Genomic DNA, 10,726 nt, shown 5'->3' with positions numbered 1-10,726 from the left:
ACAGACTTGATAAATAAACGGGACCTTTCCCTCACTACAGGAATGGAGGCGTTAAGCGCGGCCATCGGAGGGATGGCCCTCATACTGGAGCGGCAGGCTCAATTCCAGCACGAGCAGCAATCCGCAATGGGAGAGATGGCGACGGCGAGGGCTGAGGACCATGCCCTCCTCGCGGAGCTCGTCAGGGCCATCAAAGCGGGACCGGCGGCCGGGTAGCCACAAGGTCCCCCCAAGGTACACCTCCAGAAGATGGGGGACCTGGACGACCCGGAGGCGTTCCTGGCGGTGTTCGAGGGGACGGCAAGGATCTCGGGGTGGCCGGACGGCGAGTGGGCGTACCATCTGCTGCCCCTCCTGTCGGGCGAGGCGCAGCTCGCTGACCACAGCCTACCAACGGCCGCCCAGCGGGACTATCCCTCCCTCGCCCGGGCGATTTGGGACCGCCTGGGCCTCACCCCGGAGGAACACCGTCGCCGGTTCTGGGCCCTGACGATGGAGGAGGGGAGCCGGCCCTTTGCCTACGCCCAGCGGCTGCGGGACAGCACGCGGCGGTGGCTGGACCCAGGGAACAGCTCGGCGGAGGAGGTCGGGGACCGGGTGGTGTTGGGGCTCCCGGCCCGGACCGCCGCCTGGGTCCAGTACCACCGGCCCCAGGATCTCGCAGCCGCCGTTACCTTGGCGGAGGACCATCTCTCCCTCCCGCCTCAGGAGCCCCGGCGACCAACCCCGGCCCCACGCGGAGGAGAGGCCAGCGCCCGCCCCGAGGACGAGATGGCAGGGGCAGGCATGTCGAGAACCAGCCCTGGCCCCACAGAAAGCACCCCGAGCGACAGGGGGGGTGTGTTGGCGATGTGGATGGCCGGGCCATGTACGGGCGGAGTGCCCAGTGAGGGAGGTGGGGCAGGTCGTCCGCATCGGCGACATACCGGACCCTCCCCCCGGACCAGGAGCGGCGTATCGTGTTCCGGTAAGGATACAACATGATACGCACCAGGCGTTCTTGGATTCGGGCTGCATGCAGTCCATGATCCAGGAGCGCCTGGTTCGACCGGGGGCATTGTTAAAGGCATCGAGGGTGTTGGTGAAGTGTGTGCATGGGGACATTCACGAATATCCTGTGGTCGCGATCGAAATTCATTTTGAAGGGAAAAAGCATAGTGTACAGGCGGCGGTTAGCCTGCGCCTCACGCATCCCGATTCTGGGTGTAGATTGGGAGGGGTTTCCTCAAGCGGTAAAGCGGGCTACCGGGGTGCGTGCACGACAGAGAGGGAGGTGTGAGGCGTGTAATGTGCTCTGTGCTGAGGCGGCGCCTCGCGACGCTGCCGACGAGCCGGAGCCAGCGGGGGGGTCTCAACCCGAGATTTCCCCGCCGAACTATCCGCTGCTAGGTGACTTCCCCCTCGAGCAGTCTCGTGACGAGACCCTACGATTGGCCTATGACCAAGTGATAGCGATTGATGGTACTTTGGTACGGCCAGACACAGTACGCGCCCACCCCTATTTCGCGATTATCAGCGACAGGTTGTATATATATATAGTCAGGAGGAAGTAACCCAGTTGTTGGTTCCCCGTAGCCGCCGGGAAATGGTCTTCCAGGCGGCTCATTTCAACCCCATGGCGGGCCATTTAGGTTATGATAAGACACTAAACCGTATAATGGCTCAATTTTATTGGCCGGGAATTCGGGCAGAGGTGCGTAGGTGGTGCGCTTCTTGTCGCGAGTGTCAGTTGGTAAATCCCCCAGCCATTCCACGGGCCCCCTTGCGGCCCTTACCATTGGTCGAGAACCCATTCGACCGCATAGCCATGGATATTATCGGGCCATTTGATCGGTGTACACAGGGATATCGATTTGTGTTGGTCTTGATAGATTACGCAACCCGATACCCCGAGGCAATACCGCTGCGCAATATCTCTGCCAGGAGTGTAGCGCAGGCATTGTTTCAAGTAATCTCCCGCGTGGGAATCCCGAAGGAGATTCTCACCGATCAGGGCACTAATTTTATGTCACGCAACCTCAAAGAGCTGTATGGCTTGTTGAACATCAAGGCGGTTCGAACCAGTGTCTACCACCCGGCCACTGATGGCCTTTGTGAGCGGTTCAATCGGACCTTGAAGTCAATGATCCGGAAGTTTGTACACGAGGATAGTCGGAATTGGCATAAATGGCTAGATCCCCTGCTGTTTGCGGTACAGGAAGTCCCCCAAGCTTCCACCGAGTTTTCCCCGTTTGAATTACTCTACGGCCGTAAGCCCCGGGGTGTCCTAGACCTTCTTAAAGAAAATTGGGAGGAAGGGTAAAAGTGAGATTCAATACGTCCTGGACTTCCGCACAAAGCTCCACGACCTAGGGGTTATCTCACGCGAGCATTTGCTGCAAGCCCAGGAGCGTCAAAAGCACCTATACGATAGGGGAACTAACCTGCGAGAATTTACACCGGGAGACAAGGTGCTCGTACTGTTACCCACCTCCAGCACGAAATTACTCGCGAAGTGGCAAGGGCCGTTTGTGGTCACACGTCGCATGGGGGACGTGGATTATGAGGTAGTACGCTCGGACCGGGGGGATAGCTTGCAGGTGTATCACGTAAATCTCCTAAAAAAATGGAACGACGTGGTCACTGTTGCTCTGGCTACAATAATTCCAGAGAGAGATGAGTTCGGGCCGGAAGTCCCAAAATCAAAAGTTAGCACTCCGATCTCTCTGCTAGCCAGGCCACGGACGTTGCAGATTTGCAAGATAAGTTCGCCGACGTGTTCTCTCCCCTGCCCGGTCGGACTACGCTTATCGACCACCATATAGAAACGCAGCCGGGTTTAACGGTGCGCATGCATCCCTATAGGTTACCGGTACACAAACGAGACATTGTGTGCAGGGAATTGGAAGCCATGCTGGAGCTGGGTGTGGTCGAGGAGTCCCGCAGTGACTGGTGTAGCCCCATCGTGCTTGTCAACAAGCCGGATGGGGCTATACAGTTCTGTGTGGATTATAGACGGGTTAATGCGGTCTCCAAGTTCGATGCCTACCCGATGCCCCGGGTTGACGAGCTCTTGGACCGGCTTGGCACGGCCAAGTATTTCACGACCTTGGATTGCACGAAGGGATACTGGCAGATTCCACTCTCGCCGATATCCCGGGAGAAAACTGCATTCTCCACTCCGCTCAGGCTATTCCAGTTCACTTTCGGTGCTCCCTTTCGGGTTGTTCGGAGCCCCAGCCACTTTTCAGCGCCTCATGGACCGCATTCTGTGGCCGCACTCTGCCTATGCTGCGGCCTACCTGGATGACATTGTCATTCACAGTGACACCTGGGCGCAGCATGTGCAGAGTGTGGCTGCTGTTCTGCGGTCCCTGAGGCAGGTGGGGCTGACGGCCAACCCGAAGAAGTGCGTGATCGGGCGGAGGGAGATCCGGTATCTGGGGTACCACTTGGGTCGGTGGCAGGTGCGGCCGCAGATTGAAAAGACTGCGGCCATCGCCGCCTCACTGCGGCCCAAGGCAAAGAAGGAGGTGAGGGCCTTCCTGGGGCTGGCTGGCTATTACCGGCAGTTCGGATTTTCAGAGCTGGCCAGTCCCTTGACGGACCTCACCCGGAACGGTGCCCCGGATCCGGTCCAATGGTCGGGCCAGTGCCAGGGGTCGTTCGAGGCCCTTAAGGGAGCTCTTTGTGGAGAAACGGTCCTGTATGCGCCTGATTTTAACCTCCCTTTCTCCCTACAGACGGACGCGTCGGATAGAGGCCTGGAAGCAGTGCTGACCCAGCAGGTGGAGGGGGCTGACCGGCCGGTGCTGTACCTGAGCCGCAAACTATCGGAGAGGGAGGGCCGGTACAGCACGGTGGAGAAGGAGTGCCTGGCCATCAAGTGGGCGGTCGGCGCCCTCCGCTACTACCTGCTGGGTCGCGCTTTCACCCTCTACTCTGACCATGCTCCCCTCCAGTGGCTCCACCGCATGAAGGATGTGAACGCGAGGATCACCCGGTGGTATCTCGCGTTGCAGCCCTTCAACTTTTCGGTCGTGCACAGACCGGGGGCGCAGATGGTCGTGGCAGACTTCCTCTCCCGTGCAGGGGGGGGGGAGTAGGTTGTCGGCCGTCGGGTCCCCGGCCTGTGTCGGGCGGTGGGGGTATGTGGGGGGACATGCAGCGTTTGGCCTGTAGAGGGAGCTACAGGACCGTGTCCAGCGTTACGTCAGCGAGGCTCCGTTGCACACCTGTTGCAAATGAAGCCTCGTTGACTAGATGGTTTGAGATGTGTGTGCCTCTGCGTTCGAGAGAAAAAGGACGGCGACTGGAAAGTCGCCGAGTGTTTGGTTTTGGAGGGCTGAAAAGCCAATAATCACAGACTTGATAAATAAACGGGACCTTTCCCTCACTACACCACTGCGTCTGCCTCTGTGTGCAATGGACATCTTTACAATATGGTCCCAGCAGGAATCAAACCCACAACCTAAGCGTTGTTAGCGCCATGCTCTACCAACTCAGCCACAGAGGACCAAGTTAAAAGACAATATGCACCCTGACACTTAATGAGTCTGAGAGTCAGAGCCACACTCTGGTGTGGGCCTTTACAGTGAGAGTGTTCAATGACCTGAAGGCCCTACAGGGATCAGGGCCAGGCCTCTCTTGTTAAAGGGATTTGATCTCAGTGAGGCTAACCTGGACTGCACTCTGACTGCTTGTGGCACATATTCTGTATGTATAGCTGATTTAGTTACTTGAGACAAATGTACTGAATTGTAAGTCACTCTGGATTAGAGAGTCTGCTAAATGACTAAAATGTAAATGTGGTTAAATGGAAATGGACTGAGATGAACCAGAGCATAGCACACATGCTAGCATTATGTATAAACAACACTGACAAACACTTACTGCCAAATGAATAAACCTTCAAATCATCATGTGACTTCACCTTCGGCTCGACATCCTTTCGACAAATGAAGAACACGTTTTCTCACAGTATCATAGAAACCCAATGATCCTCATGGAAACCCATAGAAAGGCCGACGAAATCCGTGTTAGCATAATCGCTAATCGTTGCTAGCTACCTTTCCAGCTAAGGCATTGCATCAGGTCGCCTAGCAACAACAGTTGCGCATTTCACCATGTTAAAAGATAGAAGTTTTTGAGTTACAAAAAGCTGAATATTTTAAAAAGTATAATGGGTTTTGTGAAAAGGTGTTCTTTATTTGAAGGAGAAGACAAACTACTTCTTACTTTTAGCTATTTATTTATATGTCAGAATTCTAGGCTTGTACAAGGACCACTTTTGGAGAAGAAAATCACAGTCAGCAAGCTGTTAATCTGTAACCAACCCTCCAAAAATGGATACATTCAAAATGTCAAACAAAGCATTTACAGTATACAAAATGATTGTGATTGGCTATTTGGTTGGGGAGGAGCCGCGGTTTAGACTTGGCTCTTCTCTCGTTGGTGTTTTAGGCTTGTCCTAGCCCCTGACACTCGATCCGTTCCAGGTAGAGATATCGCCGGTCCGTTCCCTCTGGGGAACGAGTTGACCTGCTGAAGAAAACATATACCTACTCTGATTTGTCCTTTCCTAGCCTAGAATTTTTCCATTACATCATTCTTGTGTTATGCGTGTGTTGCAACATCCATCTTGATGACCTGACCCTAACCTCTTCATGTATTAATCCAATGTACCATGGAACTAATGCTTGATTCATCTCTCATTTATCAACAGGCCATCACATTAGTAAATTTAGCACACTGCATTAATGTATTTTTATAGCAATAATAAACTGTTTCTTATAATAATGATTTCCAACACTTCTCAATCAAAAGTTAATGATTACCAAAGATAAATGTTTCCTGAATCAGATGATTAAAAAACAAGTTAATTCAATTGATTTGCACGTGGAGCATCAAATACAATTATTTGAATCACCCTAAATAAAGAACTGAATAGCTTTATTTACTCGTCTGCTATTGAGCATTATAATGCAACTGTTTTTATAAAAATAATTTCTAACAATACATTCTATCTATACCTCCCCTCTCTAATCTATCCATCCTCTCTTTCATCGATCCATTCATCCATCAACCAAACCAATTTCTATCTATCTATCCATGTCTCATCTATCTATCTTTCCCTCATCTATTTAACTTCACGTGTCTATATATCTACAATATCTATTGATGTAACATACTAAAATCTATCGATCTACAGCATCTATCATCTGTCAATTCAATTCCATCCAACCAAACAACCAACCAAACATTCATCCATCTACGCAACTCACCAATCAAACCGTCTTTAAACCATCTTTAACTTAACTATTCTCTTAATAAGACTCACTTTCTTTCAACTATCAAGCAAATCTATCTATTGTCCAAACCATCTTTAAACTTTTGTCTACTCCCAAAATAAGACTTTGCAAGCCCACGAAACCTCTTCTGGAAATTATTTTTAAATTATTATTATTATTATTCAAATAGGCCTACACTCCTCCTCCTACAGCTTTTAAGCTAGGTCTAACCTGAGTTGCTTACTCAAACAGTTGAAGATAAATGTGGAGACAGGAAAATGTCCAAACCCAGGACTTATGCTGAGAGGACACAGGATTGTGTTACCAAAAGCAATGGTGAAACAAGCGCTGAAGATCGCACACGAGACACACCAAGGAGTGGTGCGTACACAACAGTATCTGAGGAGCAAATTCTATTGGCCTAGCATGGACCTAGATGTTTGAAAGACTGATTAGAAACTGTTCCACCTGTGTGCTCAACCAGCCGCTACACAGAGATCAACCTCTCTACCACCTACCACCCAGACCTTGGACGAAGATAGGTATTGACCTAGTAGGCCCTATCCAGAACAACTACATATTGACTGTAATAGACTATTATACTTCATTTCCAGAGGCTATTGTTATGCACACTAACCCCAAAAATTGAATGCTGTGCCCAGTTCGCCGTCCGTTCCACACGGTCTAACATTTTGCTCATTTCCCCCACAGGAACTGAGACTGGGGGAATATGAGGGAAAGAAGGAAAGGACGCTGAGAGCAAGGTCTCCCGACCTAATCCTCCTGACCCCTCTCACGGCTGAAGTTGAAGTTTTTTGCCTGCAGAGTGCTCTTTCACCCCAGTCACACAAACACACAACTAGACTGAGTTTCTCTCAGTCTAATCTCTCCCCCCGATCAGCTCCTGTACTGATCTGTACGTGAGAGTTGGTGGGCTCAGAACCCAGGTTTTACCCCGCCTGGGTTTTTCCTCTAGTGATCTGGATCTCCTGATCCTGACCACTTAAGCCTCTAAATGGCTATATGGATTTCATTAACCTCAGTGGCTATCTGCCTCCGGGTCGTCGTCACACTCGATTAGTACTCCAGCACCATAAGCCCCTCACTTGATTAGTCCTTCAGCACTGAGAGTCTATTGTCACACTTGATCAGCACCGGACAGCTCTTCAACACGGAGAGCCCCTCACTCGGTCTGCGCTCCTGCACTGAGAGTCTAACCGTCCCACCCTACCAATATTCCAGCCCCAAGGACAATTCATCCAAAGAAGCTATAACCATTCAGATCCTTTGGTGTAATATGCACAGTGTAATCTATCTTTTTGTGTTTAGCAAGGACAATAATACATCATTTCAGGTAGTAAGTACTATACTAAGTATAAATCTACTAAAACTTCTTGGTTTGCCGAGTTGTTCTTTATTCAAGCATTAAACATGACAGCAGGATAATACAAGATATCAATGAAGTGATTCATAATAAAAGAATACAAATACTGAAGAAGATGAGAAGTAATTACTGTAAGTCTAAAGGGTTACAAATTCTCCCGTTCTCTCACTCTGGTCCATCACTGCCTCCTCAGTCGAGTAAGTTCCCGATCTCCAAGTAAAAAGAAAGAAAAGATATCGAAAAAGCGATTCTGGTCGATCACCACATCCTCAGCCGAGGGATTCCCCATCTCCGACAAAAAGAAAGGTTTAATGAAAAAATAATAAAAATAGATCCAAAGTAATTAAAGTAAAGCCAAGCGATATAAAGGAAAATCAAAGGAATTAAAGAAACCATCGAAATGAACTAAAATAAAATAAATCAAAGATATTAAAGTGGAAGTACATGTATTGGAGTAAATGGAATGACCAAAAAGTTAAATAAATAAATTAGTAAATAAAACCAAGTACTGATAGACATTATAGTTCTTGAAGTAAAATAAGGTGGGTCCCGATCTGGCTGTCCCTAGTCTGTCTAACTTGTAATAAGTTTGGAGAGGCTCCGTACAGCATCAACAGTGGCCGTTGCTGAAATACTCTTGAATCCTCTATCAGCCTGGCTGATTTCTTCGAAGCAGCACTGTAACCTCAGCCAGAGGATCTACAATGGCCCACTTCCCAGTACAAGTGAAGTGGTCACTCAACCCCGAGTAATTCTTTTCGCTGAATATGGGCAGCCAAATGAGTGAGCCGACTTCTGATACTAAAAGCAATTCAAACGGCTTCCCGTTTCAAAAACTCTCTCCAGAGAGGATTTTGGTCGTGGAACCCCGATTGGGATAGACCTCCTGGTCTCTTTAGGGATCCGTCCTCCTCGGAGATCTGTGTAAAATGCCCATAAACATATGGCTTACAACAAGTTTTGTATAACCCCCATCATGAGCTCCTCTGAGCATAACTGTTTCACGTGAGCAAAGCTTCTAGGTCCCCATGACATTTAGTTGTTCCTTACCCCCCCCCCCTTGAGTCATCTTTGACTATTACTTTATCGGAACCCATTGCCTTCTGGACTCAACCAAACCTCTCTCAACTTTGACTTAATTCCCCTTTCTCTCCATCCTTTTACAATTTATTACATTTCAAATTAATTTGTTACACAAAGCATATTTAGCATATTAGTAGTACATAACATCAGTAGTATATAGTGTGCTTTTTTGCTGGTTATATTTCAATGTGTTAGTAGCACGTACCATCAGTAGTATGTTGTATGTTTTGGGAGATTAGCTGAAACGAGCTCTCAGCTTCCCCGGACACTTCCAGCCTGAGGACACTAGATGGAGCCAGCCCCGCATGCCAGGGCGCCCAACCAGGAATCCACCGGTACCCATGTGACACCTCCATCCCTGCTCATTCATAAGGGATCCTGCCATGATTTAAGCTCTGAATCCCCCCTCTGAAGTTCTGAGCGGCCTCATTTTCTCAGACTGTGTTCTGAAACTGTAGTTTGGTATTTGGTGACTAAGAACACTGTTCTGTTGCACAACATGGAGGACAGGTGGAGGAGCCAGAACAATCATGGATTACTGGCAGAAAAAGACAATACAAGGTTTTGGATTTGGACAGAACCAGCAAACAATTTCACATTTCGTTGTATCCAATTGTTATCAGTGATCACTATCTTTGTTAATACTTTGTAAGTATTTGGTTTATATATTGTTTTTGCCCAAATATGATTCATGAGGCAGACGTATTTTTATGAATTTGGTTTAAAAGCAACCGTTTGATATTTCCTGTCAAAAATATATGTGAATATATGGGTGATAGATCAAAAGGGCTAAAACACTAGAAGAGTGGATGTAAAACTCAGTTCTTCGATCAGACCATACGGCTGGACCCAGAGCATAGACTGCACTGCTGCTGATTACACCAAGTAAAATATTCCTAAAACACAGTTGTCATTGTCCTTTTATTTTCTTAGTTTTGATAGTTCTTGTCACACCTAACGTGATCACTCACCATCACAGGATGTTGTGAAAACCAGTTCCAAATGGTTGGCCTGATGCAGGCAGAGGACTCAAACGCACGACTCGGAGACAAAAATCTTGAATAAAAAAAATAGTCTTTATTTTCCAAAAACAGGGTTCAGTACACAGGTAGGGTCAAGGCATATATTCCGATAAGGAGAAGGCAACAAGCAGAGAGTCAGGGAAATAGTGGAGATCAAAAACTGGGAAGACAAATAACACAAGAATAGATCGCTGGTACATTTGGCACAAAGGACAAAGACGAACTGGCACAGAGACAGGGGAACACAGATTAAATCCACAGGAGAGGGAAGGATGGTGAGGGACAGGTGACACCAATCAGGGTGGGGTAGACATCACACAGGCGGGAAACACAGAGGGGCAGGAAGTGAAGTGTCTGAAACGAGAGACAAGGTGAGAAAAATAAAATAAAACAGGAAACAATGAATGAATAACATGAAACAAAGACAAACATAAACTAAGGAACAGGGCGAGACTAACAGTCTACAACTCGCATTCCAGGTTGTCTCCTTCTTGCAAGGGAAATGTTACTTGTCTCTGGATTAGTTTACCCCGGGCCAAATGATTTCAGAGAAATCTACAGGCCAGATTACAAAGACAGAGTCAACAATCAACAGAGAGTTTTCATTGTCGGATTTGACATATTCAAATATTCACAAAAGCCTTCAACTCTTATCCCTGTTTGCAGCTTACAAAATGTCAATGATTCATCGCTAAATAAACTGAAAATGGAGATGATAGTCTGAATTAGAGCAATAGGGTGTCTGTGTACATAAGAAATACAGGCATCCCAATTAAATTGCCTATTATGTATTATTTACATTCGACAAGCAGTGATACTCTCTCCTGGTCATGGAGAGCCACAGTACTGATGGCATGAGAGACCCTGTAAGTTTACCTGTTTGTTAGATAAACAGTGAATCTGAATGATTATCTTCAGGCTGAACACCCCACCTCACAGCCTCACAAACAATTTCCTCACTCTTTTGA

The sequence above is a fragment of the Argentina silus genome (assembly GCF_951799395.1).
Source record: "Argentina silus genome assembly, chromosome: X".
NCBI classification, from domain to species: domain Eukaryota; kingdom Metazoa; phylum Chordata; class Actinopteri; order Argentiniformes; family Argentinidae; genus Argentina; species Argentina silus.
The sequence above is the reverse complement of the archived record's forward strand: the minus strand, read 5'-3'. Positions refer to the sequence as shown.